The following is a 13,311-nucleotide window of genomic DNA, read 5'->3' on the forward strand; positions in this document are numbered from 1 at the left end:
GAAGTTTAGAGTCAGGCAAATCCACCTTCATGCTCTAGCCCTATTACTTCTTGTTAAATGGGAAGTCTTAATATTTTCTTAGTTAAACAAAATCTTCAGGTGATTTGGTTATGAGCTGGTGTCCACATTTTATGAAAGTCTTGCAACAAGGGGAAAACGATCTTACAGGCCAAGTAGGAGTCACTTTGGGTACAGAAGACAAAGTGGAGCTTATCATTGTTAAACTGATTTTCAAAAGAAAAATAAGGCATTAGGAAAGGTCACTAGACTCTGATTGATTCACCAGCATGGGGTGGGAGGTGATTTCCCAGACCAAGTCTTAATCCTGTTCATGTCAATCAGAAAACTGCTTAAAGGGGTTATCAGGAAAATCCTAATGACTTTTCTAAAGCAGGTTATAATTTATAGCACACGGAGCTGGTTCAGGACAATTTTTTCCCATTATGACCCTATCGCCTTGTGAAAACTGAATGAGATGTCACATGAATGGTACCCTTGCCTGGTGCCTGCTCCTTAGTGCTTGGGGAATGTTTTGCTGGTGTTATTGCTTAGGAATACCTTCCCTCACTCCACTCCCATGCCCTGGACAAAGCCACACCCTGATTTTCCAATTCTGATGATTCCAGTGACAGAATCCCCAGTGGGCTCCATTGGTCTGATTTGAAGCCCGCCTCAGAATCTGATGCTGGTTTACTTGATTACTTCCTGTTTGCTACAGAAAGAGACCCTGGATAGAAAGTCTTTTGTTAAGCAGGGTCTCTTCCATGTAACTTCTGACATATTTTTAAAGGTAAGTTCTAAAGCTTACTTTGAGGAGATAGGAAATTTAGCATTAAAGAAGTACAGGGATTTTAGGATTGAAGACTGGTAGCTAGGAAAGAGAAGGGAGAGTGTTGGAGAGGCCAGAGAGGCAGGAAGGAAGGAATCTCAGGCCTGAGGGTCTATGTGGCCCTGAGAAAAGGCCTCTGCTGGAGAATGGCTGCCTAATCCTGGGAACAAATACTTGGCATCAAATATTTTGTTTGTGATTTTTGCCTGTCCTGAGTTTTTCTTGGGCAGTAATCCTCTTTTGTTATCACACAGCATGAGGGAGAGGCTGCCTCATTTACCCCGATTTGTCCGTGCATACCGCTGGACGGTGTGGCCTCTGGAGTGGCCTGGGCTGTGTGAAGCCCCGGAGAGGTGCCCCATAGCAGGACCAACACTCTCTGAGGAAAATCACTGGAGGACATCTTGAAGGACTGTCCTGTTTGGGGAAGTAGGTGTGGGCTCCTGGTACGTATCGGACCTTGAATGAACCAGAGTTTTCCCAGACCCAGTGTGGAAGACATGTGTTTGCTTTTTATTTTTTTAAATAAGAGGATTTGTTTGAAAATAAAATCAATCAGTAAAGGAATGATTAATATTGTAAAAGTCCCTATTCTTCCCAATATACTCAATCCTACTTCCTAGGAAAACAGATGGGTGTCTTTTCAAATGTTTTCTGTGCCTTTGTAAACATGTGTCTATTATACATAATTCATGTGTATTTTGTATACAATGAGATTATTTACGTAGTCTTTTATACTACATTTTTGGACATTTTATTGTCACAACTGCAGCATATTAACAGCTGGAAATCTTGAGATGCACTTTGTTTTATTGGTCAACACGTTTTTGTATTTGCCTTACTTGATTCTGAGTGAAAATCAAAATTAGAGCAGTAGACAATCAAACTTAAAACAAAGGAAACAAAAGCATGAGTGGATGTCCATCAGAGGAACAATTAGTCCCTCTGGAGTGGACCAGGAGGCAGGACTTGAAGGACAAGATAACTTTCTTGGGAAAGGAGCCAGTGGAAGAAGGCTGGAGCCCATGGAGTAGCTCATCACCATCTGGAGGCACAAGCTACGGAGGTGCTGCCCCAGCACCATTCTGAAGGGGATTCACAGTCCACCAGGATAAGCATTTGCTAGGTGACCCATGACGTCCTCACGTGATGCACAGTTTGCTTAAGGTCTCATTTAACATATTGAGTTTTCTCTACTTGTTCCTAAACTTGATCTTCAGCACATGGGACGGTGAAGTGAACATGGGCAGAGAATGAACTCAGGGAAGTTTCCATTGGAGGTGATTTTAATCTCTGCCAATGGTTCTGGGAGAGAGAGAGAGAGAGAGAGAGAGAGAGAGAGAAAGAAGAAGAAGGAGGAGGAGGAGGAGGAGGAAAGGAAGGAAGGAAGGAAGGAAGGCAGGCCCGCCCAAAGGCATGCATATAGGAGGTTCCAAACTGAAGTATTTCAAATTTCCTTCTTTTATTCCAAAGCAATGCTGGGCTGTCAGTGACCCAATCACTTTTCCCTGGAATTTTACCTCCCGCTGAAAGCCGTGGCGATTCTCTGGCAGGAAAATCTTGACAAGCTCATCTGTTCATTCAAACATGCCCCGGCCCACCCCACCACTAAACAAATGACTTCCGTCTCCCTTATGCTGGCGCTTAATTTTTATTTCTTTTAATGTTATTTAGTTAGGCTATATTTTTCTACAACTGTGTATTTAAGGATATCTATTATACAGTAAGTTTGAATTTCATAATGGTTTTAATTGTTAGCTATTTCTTAACCTAAGTATGTGGCAACTTCCTATTGTTCCACCTAACTTATTTAACTGTATTGTTTCTGGTTGATTAAAATTGAGGTTAATCAGCACATTATTTCTTACTGACTTTCTCAGCCTTTCCTTTATGGTTAATTTAAATGAATTTTAAGGAACATCTTCCAAGTCTATTCCAAGTCCCTTCTTTCCACTTTATTGTTATTCAGGATCTGCCCACATCTCTGACACAGATACTGCATGAGTTTACCTGGCTTTCAGTCTCCTGAAAAACATGTTCCAGTTTTTCTTGTGGTCATTTAATCTTCCCAAAGCACCACCCTGGGTGCCCTAAAACTTAGGACCAGGCACGGAGGTTCCAAGGGAATTCTGAGTTCACTTTTGGTCCCTTAGCTACTGAGTGTGTGCTGCCTGCCGTTAGAGTACTTCCAAAAGCCTGTGGCATCTAGCAAAGTGTTCGCCGTACATGACCAGACAAGTTTTGGACTGTACAACTGTGGAATGGCCATTCTTAGGAACTGGCTCATGAACAACCCCACCCGAGAGCCATAGGATGAGATGGCCACGTTTAGCACATACACCCAGCAGGTCCTCCATAGGTAGTCGCAGGACTCGGCTGAAACTCCGATCCAGGCATGAGAATCTTTTGAAGCTCTTAAATCTCTCTAATTTGGAATGTCACTTTGACCTCAAGTTCTGAGGAACAGGTAACACTTACAGTATCGCCACCTAGTTCAGAAAGGGTTTGCATCCTCAAGCAAACGTTGGTCACAGTCTTTCAGAGACTCGAGAATGGCGCCAGCCCTTGGCTCCTCCCGAGGAAGAGGGTTCCCTCGCTCCTCTGCTCTGCACTGGTGATCCCTTTGCTGATGTTCTGTACCATGGGGTGGCTCAAGACCTGCCCAGGGTGCCAAAGGGAAGCTGAGAACTTCAGCAGTTATTTCACTGGTTTATTCTGATGGTTGATGTGGTGATTGTTAATTAGCTAGTTATATCCTCTGACTCTGCTCCTCTTTCTCCTCCAGTAAAGAATAAATGCTATAGAACAGTTCCCTGACTGTGTGTGTGTGTGTGTGTGAACATCAGTGACTTCCTGTAGTATATTGTCCTTTGGTCCCTGTTCCCCTGGTTGTGACACTTCATGAATAACTGGGAAACATGACCTGGAAAGTAATTATTGACTTTGAAAGTGGGATGAGCTTTGTGTTGCATGGCCAGCCCTACAGGGAGCCCTTGGAACTGATGTCCAGAAAATGATTGAGTTTGAACCTAGAAGAGATTAAAACATAACGGGGTCTGATTGGTTTTTGGAGATGTTTCTTATGTGTGAAGAGGAGTCCTGGATAAGGCAATAGCTCAGATTTACTGAGCAAATGAGAAAAGGAGACGCCATTGAGCAAGCCATACAAGGAGGAAGAGGATGTGGGCCCTACTGTTGCAGCCAAGCTGGGAGCAGAGTGCACAGAGCTGCAAACACTGGGGGAGTATCACCAGCTTTTAGGAATGCACACTTAACTGTAAAGTTTCCTGTGGGAAAAATAAGCAAATATGCAAAACATTAGAAAGAAAATGCCATGGGGAATTTCAACCCTTCTTAAATACAGCGTGTCTTGGCGGAAGTACAAGGAGAGGGCTGGAGTTACTTCAGTTCCCAAGCAGGGCAACTAAGGCCCAAATGATCCACTCAGGCAGAGGTCACATCCACACTGCGTAACGGAGGGGGAGCAAGGGGGTGATTTTGTTTGTATATAACGTTAAAAATCCAAAGAGCAATCTGAGGTAGCCTGTATTTAAATCTAGAATGAGAATGAAGAGAAATGAGGAAGAAGCAAAGCTAAGAATGCAAAGACTGAGTGTGTGTGTGTGTGTGTGTGTGTGTGTGTGTGTGTGTGTACAGTGTGGGAAAGGGCAGCAGAGCCCTGAGAGGCAGCAGGAGCGTCAGGCAGTTGGATGGCTCTGAGGGTGTGCTCTGGGACCAGCTCCACCCGGGGATCACCGCGGAGGCTGCAGGAAATTCTGCACTTAACACTTGTCAGGACTGTGGGTCCAGCCTGGGGAGACCCCACTTCCATTCCACTGTATGGAGACTGTGGCTCCCAGGCAAAAGTGGAGGCTGCAAGAAGAGGGCCATCCACTGCAGGGAAGGGGCTGTAGGAAGCACGTCTTCAGCCAGACGTTCCCTCCCCAACACTGTCGGAACCAGTTTAGCTCCATCCTGCAGAGAGTGTCCCCAGGAGCATCAGGGAACTTCCTCTGGCTCTTCCCCAGCTTCACCTCCCTCCTCGCTCAGCACACACCTGGGGAGACTGGAGAGTGGGTCCCCTGGCCCCTTCCCCCTGATGAGGAAAGTTTGGTTTCCTTTCATCAGATACTGAAAGCGCATCTCCTTATTCAGGGGAGGGGCGTTTTGATCCTTACACCGCGTCCTCAGTCTCTGCACAATGCTTCTTAGAAGTGGTTTTGTGAATGATTTTATCTAATTGGCCAAGCCAATTAAATTAAGTGTTCAAGAGGATCACTCTCTGTGTTTTTCAGTGTGTTTAAGGCCTCGTTTCTGAACTTGGCTCGCTGGGGCTGCTGGCGTGCAAGCACATAGGTTCATATGTGACCACCCAAGTGTTCCAAAATGTCTGTTCAGAAAAATGCCTAATGTGGTGAAGACAGTGTGAAGGATAGTTCCTTGACTTGTAGAAGTTTCTAGACCTGATAAGAAACACCAGTTGGCCTCTCTCCAAATGGTCAGCCTTGGTCAACGTTTGTGTTGTGTCCTTGTTTTCTTGGAGGATTGAGGTGCTATTTCTGCTTGGTCAGGTGTGTTGTATCAAAGATGCACACAGGAAGTCAGGGAAGGGGAAGGAATGGCCTCTGTAGCAGGGCTAACAGTTTCAAACCCCAGCAAAATAGAGTGGTTTTGTTGTTGTTGTTTTTGTTTTGGTACAGGGATTGAACCCAGGGGCACCTAACCACAGAAACATTGAGCCACATCCCCAGCCCTTTTTTATTTTTTTATTTGAGACAGGATCTCACTAAGTTGCTTAGGGCCTTGCTTAATTGCTGAGGCTGCCTTTGAACTTGAGATCTTCCTGCCTCAGTCTCCCAAGTCACTGGGATTACATGTATGCACCACGGTGCCTGGCTCCAAAGTGGAGTCTTCAATAAATGACTTTTCTCACTTTCCTCTTGACACAAGAATCAAATTGCCAATGATTTTTCCAGGGCAACGGTGATGTAATGCTGAATCCTAAGCAACCAAAGGCTCCTGTACCCACTACCTTGAGAGCTGACAGGCACTCTAGATTCAGTTATCAATAGACCTTTTCAACACATGGAAGATAATCTACTTAAAATTCCCCACATTTCCAGCCCCACACTTTTCAGCACCTGTCCATCTGACATGCTACAAGTTCAACTTCTTTTAAATAAAAACTTTGCCTTTCTTCCACACACTCACACACACACACATGCACACACACCCCAGAATATAAGTTCACAAGAGCAGGAACTTTATTTTTGTCTCTTTTGCTCACAGCTATATCTCCCACACTTAGAAAAATGCTTGACACAGAATATGCACTTAAATATTTGTTGCATGATAATGCCTGCCTCGATCGGGTTTCCTCTGAAGTCAACATTTGACCTTCTCTCCCACCTTACCCAGCTGGAAGCAGATCACTTGCCTGGCTCGGAGATCTCACACTCTGTCTAACAAAGGCCAGGAAAGATCTGACCAATAGCATGTGCAGGAGTGAGGGCTGGGGACCACTCAACCACCTCTGGGCAACCCCAGGCTTCTCGGAGATAGATTTCACTGGCTTATTTTGATGACTACAGGAAAAAGACAAACTAGTTGGTTATGTTTTCTGACTGGTGCACGCATCTCCCCACAAATAAAGAATAAATGCTGTAAAATGATCCTCTGGCGTGTTCTACCTGGGGTTTTTCTATGTCAGCAACTTCTAGTTATTGTCATTGAGTCCCCATTTCCTCTTGTTGTGATGCCTCGCGTGTACCTGGGAAATGTGATGAGAGAACAGACTGGTCATAAACTTAATTTCCTTCATGCACATTGGACAGTCATCCCTTCCTTTCTCCTTTTTTTCAAACAGTTCAAATCAAAGTTTTCAACTGAAGTGAAGGAGAAAGATAAAGCCTGGAACCCCAAAGAAAGTCAGTCATGGAAAAATGCTATCAGATTCTGTGGTAAGGAAAGTTCCTTTACGGAGACGGCGGCGTTGGGTCTGACTTCCCTAAATGTGTATAGGCTCTGCACAGAAGAACGTTCACTCCTTTATTCAACAAGCACTCAGCGGCACCCATTCTGTGCCAGGCCTGTGCTAGCCACTGGGGACTGAGCTATGAACAAGACAGACCCATTGGCTGCCTTCCTAGTTTGAGCTTAGTGGTCGTTACTAACACAGTCACCTGAAGGTTACTGCACATCTCAATCCACTGTAGACATGTGCAAAGGGCCAGCTAGTAAATAAATGCTGTAGGCTTTGTGGGCCACATGGTCTTGACACCACCCAATTCTGCTGCCTTAGCCAGAGAGAAGCCATAGGCAATTCACTAATGGATGACTGTGACTATATGCCAATTAAAACTTTATTTACAAAAACAGAAGAACAAACAGTCTTCTCTTTGCCCACCATGCTCTGCTTTGACCTGTTACATTCAGATGCTAGGGATGTGACTCAGGCAAAACTTTTTTTTTTTTTTTTTTTGGTCTCAAACTTCCACATAGTTTTTATCTGAAGGTTTATGAAAGTTATACTCTGTTAAGACTCTTTCAGGTAGCATTTCAATCAGGGTAAAGAGTACAGGCTATACTGCAGCTCTGTCTCTCTGATCATAAATGTCGAATCTGCGTGTTGTCCCTGTCCCGACGGAGACAGCTTTGTTCTGACTCCAGATGTTTCCTACACACCATTTAGTACAATGACCCGCTGACCCCAACCACAGACTCTTACGACCTTCGGCTTACAGTTGTGAGATGGAGAGAGAGCAAGGCCACACTGCTGTGGTGTTTGCTCTGATGTCCCCACATCTCACTTTGGATTTCTTCCGAGTACCGCTGATGTGGGCTCTGTCTGAGCTCCATCCTATTCATATTCTTGCCCAGTGTCAGATATTTTTTGGTTTCTCTCTCGGATCCCTCTCCCCCATCCCTCTGCTCTCTCCCCGGGAAGGTCGACTTGTATGGACAACATCAAGGGAATCCCAATCTCCCTTGCTTCCTTTTGGGTCTAGCTGAGGAGGATTCCTGGTAGGAGCATGGCAGGAGGGAGGATTCTGATTCTCCTCCCGTCAGGCCACCTCAGCCGGATGCATCCCCTCTCAGAAGCCTGGTGCTCCTCACAAACACCAGCTGGCTCCCGCCTTCCACACGTGGCAGCCACTCGCTCTCCTTGTTTTCTCAGGTGTAGGGTTGGAAACAGTTCGTTAGCCCCAGTTCATGTTCCCTTTACCCCTTTACTTCTCCTATACCCCATCCACATCTTTGAAATTTAGCCACTTGGTAAGCAAACCCTTCCTGGATTATTTCTGGTTTTTCTTGTGCCCTCTGTTCCTGTGGGGACCCTGACGGATACAGTGGTTTAAGTTCATGGTTGCACTATCACTGTGTCCTCTGACAGAGTACAGAAACTATGGATTGATTTCTAGAAGTTTCTCCCTAAAACTCCCTCCAACATGGCATCTTAATTGTCAGGTTATCCAAACATCGAATCTCCCCAAAGGTAGGATGTTGCTGGTGAGAGAAGAGGAGCAGAGCTTTAACCTAGATATCAGTAGATCCCTGGGGTCGGACTGATACGGCTGCCAGCTGATAGGGCTGTGGGTGGGACTGGACCAACCAGACCCAGAGACTCTGCCCGAGGCAGCCTCCACCAGCTTTGGCAACTCAACCTAGCTGAACCTCAGGGCCATGCACAATCCTTAAGCAACTTTGTAGACCTCAGTCACAGAAGGTAGACTGGAGAGTAGTCTCTGGACACAACAAGCAGAATTTAAAGTAGCTGGAAGAACTCTTTGTCATGCATGCTTTAGAGGTGCCTTGTGAGGTAGTTAGGGACCCTCTGTGGAGCCAGCTGTGTGATCCCACCCAGCTCTGTGTGATGTGACCTTGAAAAAAGTGACTTAACCATCCTGGGTCTCAGCATCCTCATCTCTAAAATAGGGCTAATAATAGGGCCTGCTCTGGAAATTAAATTAGCTCACATTTGCAAATATTTTGAACAGTGCTTTGTATGAAGTAGAAGAAGTATTGGCCATTTTTGAAGGAGATGCTCTACGGTCTGTTGTGCTGGATTCTGCTTGGTTGCTCTTGGAAGACCTTCCACCCAGACAAGTTCTTCTCCTTCTCCCTTTTCTTCTTCCTCTTTTTCGGATAAAAGGACTTATTACAAGGCACAATGCCCTGGTATGCTCTGAGCTGATTTTTATATGGGCCTTAATTTCCAAAGAGGGTTTAGTCCAAGTCCCAGTCAGTAAGTGTAGAATGTGCCCCTCCTCGGTGTGTGTGCCGGGCATACCAGATGCAGGGGACACAGCACTGAGCCAGAAGCCCAATCCTCACCTCTGTGAAAGGGCTACAGAAAGAGACAGCTCAGGCTGGAGACATGTCATCCCAGCCACATTTAATTTAAAATCAATCCACTTGAGGAAATTCAGCTGCAAGCCTGGCCTGCTCCCATCTCCCCGAGTGCAGGCAGCAAGCTGCAGGCTGTCACTAACTCATGCTCTTCCCGTCAAGACCCTCACGTCCCACCCTAAGCTCCTTGACAGGAGCACAGGCCCCTGGCCCCGCTGTTCTAAGGAGTCTTCTGGCAGCATGAACAGATTCCCAGTTTTAAGTAGTTGAAATAAAGAGAAAAAACCTTCTTCTCACATTTTTACAATGAAAATGCTCTGTTTGGGGAGTGTAACTGATAACATTTTTAACTTTAAAGACGTTGACTTGCAATATAGAGTATCTTTGTTAAAGTCTTGACAGGTACATTATAAATAAAATACATCAGACAATAACACTAAGTTCTGAAAACAAGTGGGAGAGCACTGCTGTGTACACCAATTAAAAACATTAAAAATCTCCAAGATAGTGTGTTAAGTGGACGAGGCAAATTACAGGATAGTGTGCACAGCAGGCTATCTTTTCTGTATAAAAAGAGGAAAATTAAAAACACACATCTGTATTTACTTCTAGATGCATTCTTAAGACTCTGAATGCTATACCTAACTCTAATGGCAATATTGTTATCTGGGTGCATGTGCAGTAGGTGAGGGTACTGGGCTGTTTATATATAGGCATACATATGATTTTTGAACAATGAGAATGTATTACCTCTTCAATAAATTTAGTTAAAAAATAAGTCGGAAAATTCTGAAGCATTTGTGTTCCTTTTTTAGCTTTAAGTTAAGAAACAGGGGCCCCATGATGAAGACGTGGACCATCCCAGGCCTAACAGGCAGGTACATGGCCAGCCACACAGTAAGGACACCTTCAAGAGAGTCACATGTACCAGAAAAAAATACATTTACCTGAGAATCAACCAGTAAGACCTGCAGAAAATGCAGCTATAATTGCCTGACAGCATCCCTCTCCCCTTGCATAGAGAAAGTTAACTCAGACACTTACAATCTAGGTAAGCTTGCTTCTTTCTCCTTCAACTTTACTTTGCGGCACGAGAGAGAGTTCCTTCTTCTACTAAAGAGACTGGTGGCTCATGCTTGATTTTTCTGAATCTCCTGGGCCACCTTTTCCCCTCTTGTCCAAGGTTCTTAAAGATCATGAACCAATTAGGAATGGATTTATTTGCTAAAGCAAAACAAACAAACAAACAAAAAATTTCAGGAAAACTTAAAACTCATTTAACCAGTTAGAGCTCTAATTTTCTTGCCAGAAACCTGTGCAATGGTGGTAGGGGTTGGGGAAGCAGTTCGTGAATTTACCTCTGTATTTCAAAGGGAAAAAAACAAAACAAAACAAGAGAGGGGATTTCAGCTGAGTCTGTTCCATTTCTTGAAGGAAACATAATCCCTACCCCTAAGACTTGAAGTTCATGCACCTGGCTGGCTGTAGTTTTCTAACATGGTTACCCCTAGCTACAGTGGAGGTTAGAAAGAGAAGTTGTTGGTGGCAGTTAGATCAGCTAGTATTTATCACTGAGCTGAACAGGATTTTTTTTTGTGGCCCTAGTCTAATCCTTTTGGTTTTAATAAATCAAATATCCAGCCACACCCAGTTCCTCTTACCCTTAGGGTGCTTTGTGATCTTCCTCGTCTTTGCTCCTTTGCACAGGCAATTCCCTCTGTCTGGAATTCTCTGCCATCTAGATCCATGTCTAGGTGTCCTAAAGCTCTCACTTCAGACCTCTTTGGGGAGACTTCTTCACTTTCTAGAGTAGAAAATATTCCCCTGATTTTACAATATCCCATGCTTTTCTTTCATTGAGCTTCTAGCAGTTATTAGGTGTGTAATTGTGTTCATGTTTGTCTCCCCTCTATGCCAGAAGCTCTGAGGGGGAGGTTACCTCATCAGATCATGAATGCAACCCAAGATCTGAGGACAGTTGTAGCCACCTCAGAAGAGCTCCAAAATATTGGCGGAATTAAGGAGGACTAAACTTACAGCAGAAAGTAAACAGTAAACTTAAATGTCTGTTTCATAGTCTATTCTTACTCATCTTAGAACATTTGAGCTGGTTGTAGTTACTTCAATGCCATTAGCTGTGTGTGAATGTGTGCGTGTGTGTGTGTGTGTGTGTGTGCGCGCACACATTTAATGGATATAGGATAAATGAAGTTCTTGGTGGTCAGAAATGAAGTCTCTCTTTTTTAATGTTGAATGAACAGTCCAAGACATTATGATATAGCAGTATAAATGGGAGAGGTTACCACAATTGAGGAAATTAATTTAATGTCAAGTGGAATTAATGAAATAACACTAAATGAAATAATATTGAAGAAATAAAGACTAGAGTGTGGTAGGAGAGCCCTAGAATTGGGTTATATTCAAATGTCACAAACAGTTCATTTTGTTCATGGATTAGGTACTAGCAAGTGCTTTGCACTGGCAGTAAAGCATTTAGCAAGATCCATTTCCTGTCTCTAGGAGGCTTGCTAGCGGAAGAGATGGCTATTACAGTGGAGATAAGTGAGGGCACTGTGAGGACACAGAGGAAAGGCGAGACCCCTCTCTGTGGAGGCTTTGAGTTGAATCATGTGAGGAAGCTGCAAGAGGAACAAGAGGAGGAGGACCCACTTGCGCGCTAGGGAGATGGACGGGGCTATGCAAAGCTATGCAGACTCAAGAGCATTCCATGTTTCCTGAACCTGCAGAGTCAAGAATGACCAGAGGCCAAGTATGCAGGGGAAATTGTGGGAGACAAGAATGGACAACAGAGAGGAGCTAAGCTGAAGAGAGATGTCCTTCCAAACCTAGGAAATATGGGTTCTAGAACAGCACTGAGGACCATCCAGCAATGGAGCAATGCCATCTTGTTTGCATTTTATAAATAGCCTCTGGCACAGTGTGGAGGGCACAGTGGAGCAAGGAGCAGAGTGGAGGATGAAGGAAATGACCTACTGAGCTATGGGACAGCCCCAGCGTGAGGGTGTGCAGAGAAGCACAGCGATTGGAGAACTCAGCTTAGTGGTCTAGCTGTCTCTTTGCCTTTGTGGCGGCTCTCTTTAAGCCAGAGCTATCTTTCTATAACATAGCTCTGCTCAGGCTCTCTCTTACCTACACCCTCAGCATTGACTCATATAGGAAATCTGCATCTGTTAAGAGTTCAGGCACAGGGTAGAAAGCAATCTAGCTTCTCAGGGAGCTTGGGTTTACTAACCGTAACAAGCACCCTTGAGGTAAGCTTCCAGGAAGGACACCCAAACAAGACCAAAATGGACATGCTACCATTTTTGTTATCACCAGGAGTCAGGGATTCATGGCCATGGCGGCAGCCAGGAACAGAGGATTAGGTAGCTGCCACTATGAAGGGGGTCCCAAGCCTATATGCAATGCCAGCAAAATGAGTAGCTTACATACCCTCTCTCAGGGCTTCCTGAAACAGACACAGCAGAATCTGTCTCATTCCATTCAACAGATTCTCTGAGTGTGGTTATTCTGCCAAGTATGACCCCGAGATGTAAAGGGAGTCAGAAAAACAACTTTTGGTTGTCTACCTTTTTGTATGAAATAAAGCAGACTAAGTCATTCAGTGACTTCTGTTTTGGTATCCATATATACCAAAGTATGTTCCAGGGAACTTAATCACAGAGCTACATCCCCAGCCATTTTTAAAATTTGGAGACAAGTTCTCACTAAGTTGCCCAGAGCCTTGATAATTTGCTGAGGCTGGCTTTGAAAAATAGTTCAAATCTGGTGTCAACTACAGATCCATGTATCCAAGAAGCTCAACCAATTTCAAGCACAAAATTCTTGAAGGTGATTATACTAAGGCACATAATTATTGAATTGCACTAAACCAGTTAAAAAGAGAAAAATCTAAAGAAGGCAAAGGGGAATAAAATATGTTAAATATTGCTATGGATTAAATATGGTTTGTCCCCTCCAAAAGTCATCTTTAAATTGAATTCTCATTATGAGATATTAAGAGGTGAGCCCAGGTAAAACTTCAAGGGGCGATTAGGTATCTGCCTTCATGAGCAGATTAAACTATTGATACAATTAATTAATTAATGTGCTAATGGGCCAATGGGTTATCT

This window comes from Marmota marmota, unplaced genomic scaffold (genome assembly GCF_001458135.2).
Source record: "Marmota marmota marmota unplaced genomic scaffold, marMar, whole genome shotgun sequence".
NCBI lineage: Eukaryota > Metazoa > Chordata > Mammalia > Rodentia > Sciuridae > Marmota > Marmota marmota.